Raw genomic sequence first — 13,270 nt, forward strand, 5'->3', positions numbered from 1 at the left:
ACATTGTATACGGGTATAGGATCCATCTACCCATTTTTAAAGTTTAAATCCTATCATGGATTTAAAATAATACTTACTTATTTTGTATTTGAATTTTATAAAATCCTTGCCAAGTTTTATAAAATGTTTCTGGGAAATGACCATGGTTTTATAAAAAAAATAGATGTATAAACTAAACCTTATTATATTATTATGGTTTGTTTAGAATCTCTCAAATTCCACAACGTGTTCATGTTGTCGGTTATGCCTAGATTGTGTTGATGTCAATTTTCATTTTGTGATCTTTGTAAACTTAAATTGCATGATGCATGGTTGAACTCCGTTTGACCATTTTACCTCGCAATGATTCGTTAAATTTAGGGACATGTATAAGGTATATAATTTCAATCTTGAATAAACAATTGATAACACATGTTATATAATTTTAATCATTGTCAAAACTAGAAATCATTAAGCAGTCCAAATTTAAGTTCAAACATTGTTATCTCGATATCATAGTTGGTCTTCTATGTTCTTAGCTTATTTGTAAATGCAAGCACCAGTATACTCTTATCACATAAAAGCATTGAAGATTTATGTCACATGTTACATGGAACTTTGTAAATATAAAGAGAAACAACAAATTGTGATTAATAAGACTTCAATGCCTTTTTTATATGCGAGATGATGGTATTTATAGGGTATAGTTTTACTGGATTGTTACGTCATTAATTATATGTGTTTGCAAATTGTCAAGACGTAGGTGACAACGTGACGTTGTCAGATGTAACATAGGGTTCGAAAATCTAGCTGATCAATGTATTGAGCGCATGTCTATATGTTGGTGGATGTTGCTTGTTAGTGTACTCGTGTTGGTGCCTTAGTAATTGTGTTAGATTTAGAGTTTTTTTTCTTTTTTTAGAACGACGTTTTGACTCGGCAGTGAATTATTATGTCTACCAATATCCAACTTGTGTTAGGGCTTTTAATGTTTGGTGCCGTGTGTATGCTATTGAAATTGGATAAAGTAGACTTATATGATTTATGGTGGAGCCATAAATTTTTTCTTATAGGTGGGATTTTTTTCAAGGCCGGCTCTAAGAATTCATGTGCCCCAGCCAAGTCAAAAAAAATATGTCCCTAAAACATTAACGTAATGAATAATGTAAACACATCTTTTATACGCCAATTAAAGTTATAGTGATAAACATAACAATTAGAAATACGTATTAGAATGAGTTTATGATAGCCTCTTAACAGTCATTAAGAGGCTACATCTTAATGACTTATAACTTTTTAATGGTTACGAGATAGCCTTAAGTCTGAATAATTAAGTGGTAACCATTAAGAGGTAGCATCTTAACCATTCAGACTTAAGGTTTCCTCTTAGCCATTAAGAGGTTATGAGCCATTAAGAGGTAGCCTCTTAATGACTATTAAGAGGCTACCAAACAGCGGTTATTTATGAAGCTCTTATAACATTTTTATAGCAAATTGGTGAATTAACTCTTCGCATTTTATGCTTTCTAATGTTCCGTTCTCGATAACTATTATCACCAACCCGCTAAGTTTTTCTGAGGCATTTTGGGTCGAAAATAGGATTTCAATAACTATAATTTCGAAAAACTCATTTTTGCAGATGTTATCGTGACTGCTGGTGTTCGAAGTCGACTTTGCTATTACCTTGCCTATTCGTTTCTTTTATTTATTTAACTTATATCGATTAATTAAAAGTACTTTGCATTTTTCAAATTTTAATGAGCCTATAAGTTTTTGATAAATCCAAAAAAGGGGGGTCTAAAAGGTGTTTGGGTAATATAAGAATAGTGAGATTATAAAGTTCAGGTATTCTACATATATACCATCGAGATTTTTAAAAAAAAAATTGTACCTTGAAAAAAACGTGCCAAAAAAACGTGCCAAAGCATTCTAAGCATGTAATTATCTCATAAACCATTGCAAATAACCTTATTTTTAACACCGGCCAAAAAACATATATATGTAATATGTATAAAAAAAAGTTTATGCCCCCGAAACTTATGTGCCCCGGCCAATGGTGCGGCTCGCACACCCTCCGAGCCTCCCCTGGATTTTTTTGTGCTCATTTTTTACCGACGTCAAAGTTTTGGGCCTCGATGGGTTAGGTTGGTCATTCGGCCAAATAAATAAAACGCAATATCACTATCACAACAAAAGCACATCGTTGTTGTTTTCGGGCCCAGACTGGCAAAGAAGCAGGCACTAGTCTGCACCATGTCTATAAAGGAGAAACTGATAAGTTGTTTTTGGCTCTCTTTTTTTATTTAATTTCTATTTAGGTATTATGTTTAATGTTAATTAGGTTGGACTTATTAATCCATTTTATTAGTGTTTTTGTGTTTTTTTAATAATATATATATTATATATGAGTTATTATAGGCCCATTTATAATGTTTGTTATTAACTTTTATAGTTTTTTTTAACTAAATTGTTTATAATAAATGGGTTCGAATATATTTTTAAAAATGACACCAGGTTCGCTCGTTAAATCACACATGTAAATTATTATAAGGCTGAAAATCGACCGGGTTTGTCCGAACCCGGTGAGATGTATGTGCTCTCCCACTCATATGAAAATAAGATTGGTATGAAACTGGTCTAAAAATATGTATTGGTTAAAAGGTATTTAATTTAGAGTAAAGTGTCATTTTTGTCCTTGTGATCTGGCAAATAATGCGAATTTAGTCCAAAAAGTTTTTTTTTTTTTTTGCATAGGGACCCTCCACGTTTCTCAGTTCTTGCCAATTACATCCAAATCACTAACCCCGTTAAATTTAATCGTTAAGTCAGGGGTAGACATGTTTTTTCACTATTTCTTTATTATAATACTTATTTCAGTGAATTGCGGTTCTCATTCCTCTGGTTTGTCCAAATCAGCAATTTTAGTCCAGTAGTTTCAAATTTGCAATTTTCTTCTCTATGGTTTCATTTCACTTGCAATTAAACCCAAATTCCATAATCTCGTTAAGTCTGGTAGTTAAACCCATCAGTGCGCTCTTTACGTGAGGGGCAGTTTTGTTCCTTCTTTTTTCCTTCTTCCCCAAATACAACCTAGGCCCTCATGTGAGGGGCTTATGAATTAATATGAGGTTTATTTGGGGAGAAAAACAACAAAACTGGTCGTCACGTGAGAAGCGCGCAAATGGGTTAACGATCATACTTAACGAGGTTAATAAATTCAGGTTTCATTGCAAGTGAAATGAAACTACAAGGACGAAATTTGCAAACTTGAAACTATTTGACTAAAACCGCATATTTGAACAAATCACAAGGACAAAAAAACCCAGTTCACTGAAATAAGTATTATAATAAATAAATAATGAAAAGACATGTTTACTCTTAACTTAACGATTAAATATAATCGGGTTAGTAATTTGGATGTAATTGACAAACACTAGGAAACATGGAGAGTAAATATATAAAAAATAAAATTTTGAACTAAATTCACATTATTTGTCAAATTAAAGTGATGAAAATGACACTTTACTCATTTAGAGGGGACGGGGTGGAGCGTGGTGGCATCCCATCTAGCGTGATGGCCTCACAAATACCCCCGCCGGAGCCCCCATCTAGCGTGATGGGGGGTTTTTGTGTGATGGCCATCACGCGATGAGGGGGGAGATTTCGAGAAATTGGACCGTTAAATGGAGCCACTGGAGGGAGGGTGTTTTAAATAAAAAAAAATTATTTTACCTATATAAATAACTCAAACATATTTTCAAAACACACTCAAATCCAACTCAAAATCTTCTACTACACACACCATTTTAACATCACACCAATGGAGGGTTCTAAGAAACGTGGCTCGGGTTCAAAGAAAACCCAAACCCGACCAAAGGTTCGACAAAATCTAGGCGAACCGACGAGATTTCGGTTACAAGACGAACCCGACACAACCCAACCATTCCAACAACAACCTTATTATCCACAACCTTTCCAACCTTCCCAAAACCAACAACAACCTTCCCAACAACAACGTTATTATCAACCGTCCCAAAACCAATCTTTTCAATCGTATCAAAACCAACCTTTTATTCCACCTTTTTCTACCCAAAATTATCCAAATACTGCTTTTCAAATGTTTCTATCCAAATATTCTACCTTTTTTGTCGGGTTTTTTTTTTAATTTAGTTGTCTTTGTAACGTTTATTTAATCTTGTTTTATTTTTTATTTAATGTAATCTTGTTTTATTTTTATTTATTTTAGTATTTATTAAAAATAACTTTATCACACCACACCACCACCCCTACTAAATTCCATCACTTGTGATGGAATTTGGTGGGATGACGTGGCACACCATTGGGTGTGGTGGGTGATGAAAATGGAACCACCCCTCCCCCTTAATTTATGAACTTTAATTTTTTTTAATTAATCACCATCCGGGTGGACTGTGCGTGGGACCGTTATCAAACGGTATCATCGAAAGTATAAGGTTGAATTATTTTTTATTAAAAAAGTTAACCAAAATATAAAAAGGAAAATTCCCAAAATGATCCAAAACAAGAGAGAGAGAGAGAGAGAGAGAGAGAGAGAGAGAAAGAGAAAAGATCCTAAATGGGTCCAAGTTTCCAAACTAACCCATCAAATATGTATTGAGGAGACGCTTTGGTAAAATAAACGACGGGATTTTAAAACCAATCAAAATGTGACATGTGTAAAGGATCTGACACACTAGACGGGATTTTTAAAAATCTCGTCTGTTCCAACCATATTTTTTAGTTAAATCACTTTTTAAAAAACAGTCTATCCAGACGGTTTTTTTTATGTTTATTGTCTGGTTAGTTCAAATTATTATTAATCCTAACTTCTTCATCTTCTGCATATTTCATCTTTCATCATCATCATCATCATCATCATCATCATCATCTTCTTCTTCTTCTTCTTCTTCTTCTTCTTCTTCGGCCTCCTCAACCTCACCATCTTCTGACACCACCTCACCGCCACCCGCTGCCGCCGCATCACCACCGCCAACCACCAATTCCCCATTTTCGGCAGCCACTTCCCCACCAATCTGTTTCATGGTACTCCGGGATGATTATGGCGTGAGACGTTGGGGTTGTTGAATAAGAGCTGAAGATGACCGGGTTCGGTGGAGAATGTCTAGTCGGTTTCACGGTACTCCGGGATGATTATAGCGGCGATTGTTGGGGACGCGCCACCGGCGGCGACGACGGTTAGTGTTGTGGAATCGAGGACGGCGATACGGAGGAGTGGAGTGTGGAGGTGGCATCAGTGGTTTACGGTGTTTGGGACTGTGAATGTGGTGAATTGGGATGGGTTTAGGGTTTCAAATGGTGATGAATTGATTGCCATTGATGAAGAAGATGAAGAGGATGAAGAAGTTAGGATTAATAAAAATTTAAACTGACCATACAACAAACATAAAAAAACAGTCTAGATAGACTGTTTTTTAAAAAGTGATTTAACTAAAAAATATGGTCGGAACAGAAGAGATTTTTAAAAATCCCGTCTGGTGTGTCAGATCCTTTACACATGTCACCTTTTGATTGGTTTTAAAATCTCGTCGTTTATTTTACCAAAACGTCTCCTCAGTACATATTTGATGGGTTAGTTTGGGAACTTGGACCAATTTAGAATTTTTTATTTATTTTTTTTTTGTCTATCTTGTTTTGGATTATTTTAGAAATTTTCCAAATATAAAATCAAAAGCCCATAAAGAAAATAATATTCTAAAATTAATTCATTTTACCACTATAAAATCGAGCTATGTAGTCCCCAAATAAACCAAACCCTAGCTTACATCTCTCTCTCGCCGCCACGGGTTCCTCTTCATCTTTTACAGCTCATCCTTTTTTTCTTAGTTAGTTGACAATTTTATATAATGTTTATGTTGTTAAGGTAATCGGGGAAGAGGGTAAGGTGTTTCTGTCGTTCATCAGATTCGTGTTACTTAATTTTTATTGTAATTCCCCGTATAATAAACAATCAGAAGTATAATGCTTGTACACCAATCACTATGTATGGCTTGCAAGTTTCGCTCTTCTGTCACATTGTGTTTTTCATTTGTTGGTAACATATAAGTTGCTTAAAATCAATAATTTTTTTTTCATTTATGAAAGAATTATGCCAATTAAACTGACTTTTAGTGTTAATGAATCTGGTGTTGTAGTTAAGTTAATTTTTCATTCAATCTGAGATCAATATTTAAGGTTATGTCTGGAGCCTAATTGTATACATTATGTGATTATGTACACCTTGTTAGAGTTTTTTTCAAGTTTTATTTTATCTTCACTTTACACTTGGAACTAAAAAAATACTGTAAGAATTAATAGAAACTATTACATGCAATCAGTATATGTAAACCCGTTTGAAAAGTAATGGTGTACATTGATTATCTATTTTCCTTATGTAATCCTTATTGTACCCTGATGTATTGACTATCAATGGATATAATTTAAAACTTGTAAATTGGACATAAAAGATTGGTTAAATCTCGTGGAAAAATGACCAGTTAGGGACTTTTGAGTTTAGAACTGGTTAAGTAAAGTCGGTTTTTATCAGCTATATTGATGTTAGTATAAAAATAGGTATTGGTTTATTTGTTTGATAACAAACTATTCTAGCTTTTAAAAAATGAAAAAAAAATGTCAAAAACATGTTAAGAGTTTGGCTAGGTAGAACTTATGTACAGGATAAACTCTACAGGATTGGAGAACAATTGCATTGATGTGTGGAGTCGGAACATATATGATATGTCTAAAGAGGTTTTTGGTTTTTGTCACTGCCCATGGGAGGTGGATTGGCAATAGATAAATCAAACACAATTGATTAATCGAACATTGGGTGTTACCATTTTCATTTATCTAGAAAATAGCTCAAACTAGATCAATTCTTCCTTACCTTAACATGAATTCTTTGAGGTTATATAAAGAACCAGTTACAATTAAGAAAGAACACAAGCTTATATGGTCGGGTACTTGAAATTAAATACTTGATAATGGATCTAAAATGAAGAGTTAAAAAATGGCTACTAGGATTCCTGAAACTGAGAGATGGGACTTGGGAGGTAAAATACCAAGTCTCTCATTGTTAATGACCATGTTACAAAATATACGTAACTAAATTTGGAACAAAACACAACATTTAAACAAGATAAATCATCTATGATAATATAGAGCATAATAAAACCATTCAATAAGTCTTCTGGATTGCTTTGGCCTTTGGCTGAGATGAAAGTTTGTAACTTTGTTAGAGAACTTGGGTATGGCTAGGCTATATGTTTTTGGTTGGATATCTGGCGTGGTAATTCTAAATCTTATATTAATAGGTTGGAAAAGAACAAGTCTTGCAAAGTTAAGGAGAGATTTTGATGGTATGGCAACCAGATTCTCTGACAATGGGATTGGTCTCATATACTGACATCCGATGTCGAGAGAAAAGAATGTGAAGATTACCTGAAACGGTTATTGACAGCTGGTTGGAAAACTGGCACTGTTTCTTGGAAGTGGTTGGGAGATAAGTCATACGAGTTTTCCTTAAAATCGGTTAAGAAATTTATGACCTCACGTGGGGACGTGAGCAATCTTTTTGTTATGAAACAATGTAAATAGGTTTCGTCTAAGTGTCAAATCCTTGTGTGGAGGGCTGAATTGAACATAGATGCGTTAATTAGGATAAATGTTCAAATTCAATTGAGTAGGTGCGGGCTTTGTGGCTCGGCGCCTGCTTCGGTGTATCATATTTTGTTGAAGTGCTCTACGGTTTCGGAGGTTTGGAAGTGGGTAAGCAACTTGTGTAAGGTGTCGATGATTGAAGCTTCTTCAATTAGAGATTTACGCTTCATGATCAAGTGGGTTTGGGGAAAATCGAGAAAGAGGCTTTCCAAGGGATCGTGGTTATAACATGTTGGAATATTTGGAATGCCATGAACGAGAGCATGTTTCGAGGTAAAGCTATCAAGATTGAAGGCATTATTGGAGAAATAAAATCGTGGGGATTCCTTTGGTATACGTCAAAATTTAAACGATCTCATGGTCAAATAAATTGGATGTAATTTTTGTGTGTTTGCTCTCTCTGTGTTTTGGAGAGGGGTGTTGGTGGTTGTTTTTTCGATGGTGTTTATAATTATAGTTTGAAAAAAATATATCTAGGGTTGCTTATCAAAGAACTTTTGCTTAATCTTCGGTGCTACACAAATTAGAAATTACGTTAGAAAAAAGACGTCGGTTATGTATAACACAATATTTTAATTCTAGACATTAACATTTTGCAGGAATTTACGTTTATAAAGTAGCACGATTTCTACAAATGTCAGTAATAAGTACCTCTGATTTGGATAATGGAGCCACTAATTAGGGTATGAGGAGGGTGAGATGTAAACACATCGTATTTCTATCCAATAAAATAGAGATATGGCTTATGGAGAGACTACCAGCTCTAAAAATCATATGTATGAGTGAATATAAGAGAAAATCAAAATTCAACAGTCATATAATTAATAATAGCCCGTAGTAATGATAATACCATAAATAGATAGAAATAATAAGAATAAAATGCAAAAAAAAGAAATTACATAATATATGAAAAGAAAATAACATCCGCCATTAATATTACATATCTATCTTAAATATATATAAACGAAACGTTTAAAAGCTCTCTCTGGTTGCTTCATACATTCTTTCAAGTCACCGGATTGCTTTATTTGTAAATGGAGATCATGCATTTGACCCCAATTCACGGGTATGGTCTCATCAAACCCATATAGCCTTTAAACGGGTTATAACATCTCATTAATTAATAATTAATCTCACCAAATATTTGATATGAAAATATTATAAAATAAGAATATAATAAAAAATAATATCCGATTTAAAAAAAAATATGTTATTTATAAATAAGAAATAATTTTATAGTAAAAATTATAAACGTGTCATGGGTATGACCAAACCCATAGCTTTTAAACCGGGTTATAACATCTCATTTACTTGTGAAACCCTTTTATCATCAAACCCCAAATATATTATTAATTTTGTTACAATATATAAAATTAAATTCAAAAAAATATATAAATATTAAAAACAAATGATGTAAAACAGCCCCCCCCCCCCCCCCCCCGTAATACGGAGGATAAAATCTTGTAATATATATAAACAACACATTTGAAAGCTCTTTGGTTGCTCCCTATATTTTCTCAAGCCACTAGATTGCATTATTTGTAAATTGAGACTTCTCATGTATTTGACTCGAATTCACGGGTATATGTCTCACCAAACTCATATAGTTCTTAAACAGTTTATAACATCTCATTAAATTAAAACTTAATCTCATCAAATATTTGATATGAAATCCTTTAAAATAGAGATATACTAAAAATTAATATTTGATTTTTTTTTAAAGATATTACTAATAAATAAGAAACAATTTTATACTAGTAAATAGGAAATCCCTAAAGGGACCTCATGCGGGAGAGACGGGATGCAGGCGCAACACTTGTTGGACGCTCTTAGTGGTGAGGGATCAGTGACTTCCATGGGTCTGCTCTCAGCCATCACTGAAGTCATCAACTTATGGCTAGGGGGTCTGTGCCCCAAGGTGCTTGCTGAGTTTATTGCTTCGGCCCCCCTTACCCCTTTATTAAAGCCGGATAATGGAATTCGGCCCATTGCTGTGGGGGCTATCTGGCGTAGGTTGGTTTCTAAAGTGGCTATGAAGATGGTTGGGAAGGAAATGACTCAGTGTTTAGAGGACTTTCAGTTTGGGGTAGGGACCCCTAATAGGGCAGAGGCGGTGCTTCACAGCGCGAACCGGTTTCTTAACTCCTTTCACGCGGACGGTTCTTTAGCTATGCTTACCGTGGACTTCTCCAACGCCTTCAATATGGTCGACCGCACAACCCTTCTCAGGGAGGTTCATCATCATTGCCCGTATATCTATCTATGGGTCCAGTTCCTTTATGACCAGCCGGCTAGGTTGTACGTTGGTGATGACTGTATAGGGGCTACTACTGGGGTTCAACAGGGAGACCCCCTTGGGCCCCTCCTCTTTGCCTTAGCCTTACACCCTCTTGTTCTCCGGGTACCAAATGACTGTAACCTCTCATTTCATGCTTGGTACTTGGATGATGGGACTATCATTGGTGGTGCCAACGAAGTCGCCAAAGCCCTAGACATTATCAGCTTGGAAGGGCCATCATTGGGGCTTCACCTTAATATTAAGAAAACCGAGGTTTTTTGGCCAACGTGAATGGAGTGAAAGTTAAAGATGGGCTTTTCCCTTGTGGGATTGGTAGACCAGAGAAAGGGGTTAAGCTCCTTGGAGGGGCTGTTAGTCGAGATCCCTACTTTATTAAGGAGTTGGCGAGGCGGAGAGCATCTAGTGCGGTTGATCTTATAAAACTCTTACCTTGCCTTAGGGATCCCTAGAGCGAACTCCTCTTGCTTAGGTCTCGCATGGGGGTTGCTAAGTTGCTTTCTGGGTTACGAACATGCCACCCCCATATGATGGATGATGCGGTATCCTGTTTTGATAAGGGGCTTCGAGAAGCCATCGAAGACATAGTTGTATGTGGAGGCCCGTTCTTTGGTAATCTTCAGTGGCGACTTGCATCTTTACCGATGCGCTTGGGGGGTTTAGGCCTTCTTTCGGCTCATGATGTTGGGGTTTACGCTTTTGTAGCGTCGAGGGCTCAGTCTTGGAAGCTACAGAATCACATCTTAAGGAATAGCGGAGTTGTCGACCTGGACTCAGACTACGTGCTAGCGCTAGAACGCCTAAATGGCGCTCTCCCAAACTTTGACATTGGTGGTTTCTCTAATAAGGACACCGCCTACCAAAGCCTCAAAAAACTTTGGCGAATGCCCTTTTTGGCAAAATCGCTCAGAGCCTGGGAGAAGTTTTTGGATTGTCCCCCCGACAAAAGGCGGTTATTGAATGCTTACAAGGTCCTCATGCCCAAGATTTTCTGACCGTTATGATGGCTTGGGCCAAAGCATGTCTGCGCTCGAGTGTAGGGCCATTCTTAAGTACCGTTTGATGGTCCCAATGTACCCAGAAGACGAAACATGTCCGATCTGCCGTAAGGCTTGCCTGGATAAATTCGGAGAGCATGCGGTTCATTGCAAGGAGATGCCTGGGTTCAAATATCGACATGATTGGGTGTGGGACGTTCTTTGGGACATCTTAAGGCGGGCTGGGATATCAGCTAAAAAGGAAGCCCCCGTAAACTTCCTTACAGACCCCACGGAAGGGAGATCCACTCTACGACCGGCAAATTTGCTCGTCTTTGGTTGGGCCGGGGGAAAACACGCTTGTGTTGACCTCACAGGGGTATCTCCTTTAGCTGGTTTGAGGGATAATGGGTTTGTAGCTGGGCAAGCAATGAAAAGGGCTGAAACAAAGAAGGTGGAGAAACATGCTAAAGCCTACGAAGAGAACCAACATGTTTTTGTCCCTCTGACTTTTGATACCTTTGGCTCATTGGCACCGGAAGCTATCCGTTTCCTAACCAGGGTCCAACGGGTTGTGCATAGCAATGTGTCGACTCCAAAGGGGCAGGTGTATGTCTTTAGCAGGTTAGGGTTTGCAATTCAAAAAGGGGTGACGGCGCAGCTTGTTGCCTGCCTACCTGCTATGTTGATGTAATATCTTTGTTTCTATATAAAATATATGTTCAAAAAAAATACTAGTAAAAAAAAATAAGCATGTCATGAATCTCATCAAACCTATATAGCTTTTAAACCGGGCTATAACATCTCATTTATTTGTAAAACAATTTCATCATCAAATCATAAATAAACTATTAACTTCCTTACAATAAATAAAATTTAAATAATATATATATATATATATATATATATATATATAAATATTACAAACGAATAATATAAAACAACCCCGTAATTTAAGAGATAAAAACTAGTGAAAAATAAAAAAATAAAAATATTTGGCTAGTTGATAGTTGTTCTTACGTTCTTACACAAGTTCTCAAATTTGATTAGTGACCTATAATACGAATGATAAATTGAGGTTGTTTTGGAATTAGCCAGTAGGTAGAGGTGCACAAATCGGGTTTTCTAAATACCCGAGTCGGGTATAGAACTGGGTTCGGGTATGACCGGGTACAGGTATGACTGGGTATTGGTAATAATCGGGTAGGGTTCGGGTCGGGTATTGTCTCTAAAAATCATACCCCATGCATCAGGTTCGAGTCGGGTATAGAACCGGGTATTTGAATACCCTATTATAGGGTATTGAAAAAAATCTATTTACGGGTTTTTTCGGGTTTTTTTCCGGTATTTTTTTTATATAGATTGGATTTTTTTAAAAGTTTACACTTTTTAGGGGTATTATTCGGGTATTTTTAAGGTATTTTTCGGGTATACATCGGGTATTTGAAATACCCGGTTTCGGGTATTGGAAAACCTCGGTTCCGGGTTCGGGTATTACCGGGTACAAATCTGGTTTTCGGGTATTATCGGGTATAAATCGGGTCCGGTTCGGGTTCGGGTTTTAGTGCCAAAATGCATACCCTATCCGTACCCTACGGGTAGGGTCGGGTTCGGGTTCGGGTATTAAAAACCCGGGTATTAGAAAAACCGGTTCCGGGTATTTATTTCGGGTCCGATTCCGGGTTCGGGTTTTTTATGCACCTCTACCAGTAGGTAATGAGGGATTGAGGGCTAAGAACTAAAATGGGCTACTCTAATGGGCTGAGCTTTAGATTTATTAAACTTTGTTAGAATTACTGATTTAAACTTGTTTATATTTTTTACTTTGTAATAAGTACAAATTTGTGAAATAAGAAAAGTTATTAATTTCTTTTAGCGTCATCGGTCTAAAAGAAATCAAGGGTACTATGTAAAATTTCTTTGGTGCCGCTCGAGGTTGAGGTTAAATTATGGGTGTCGGGTGAACCTCAAGCAACAAGCTAGACTGCAAGCCCATTGATGCTCATCATCCCCATTTGACTTTATTTGAGAGAAATTTTTTTTACATAATATAGACAGAAACCCAAGCTCTTCTCATTTCAATCTTTAAAGTCTAAATTTCGAGCTTGACTCCTTACTCCATACACTACGGGGTATGCCTGCAAAAAGGGTGAGAATGATCTTAGCTGGCATGCAGATGATGAAAATGGTGATGGAATGGTCTAGCCCACACAAACCAATCACTTTTGTGTTTAATATTCATATTTTGTTTGCATTTTAATTTTATTTATTATAAAAAATGTTAATAATATACTTAGGGTTTGATGATGAAATAGTTTCACAAATAACTGACATGTTATAACCC

Source organism: Bidens hawaiensis, unplaced genomic scaffold (assembly GCF_021521415.1).
Source record: "Bidens hawaiensis isolate Kalapana, Puna unplaced genomic scaffold, B.hawaiensis_p1.1 tig00032157_1, whole genome shotgun sequence".
NCBI lineage: Eukaryota > Viridiplantae > Streptophyta > Magnoliopsida > Asterales > Asteraceae > Bidens > Bidens hawaiensis.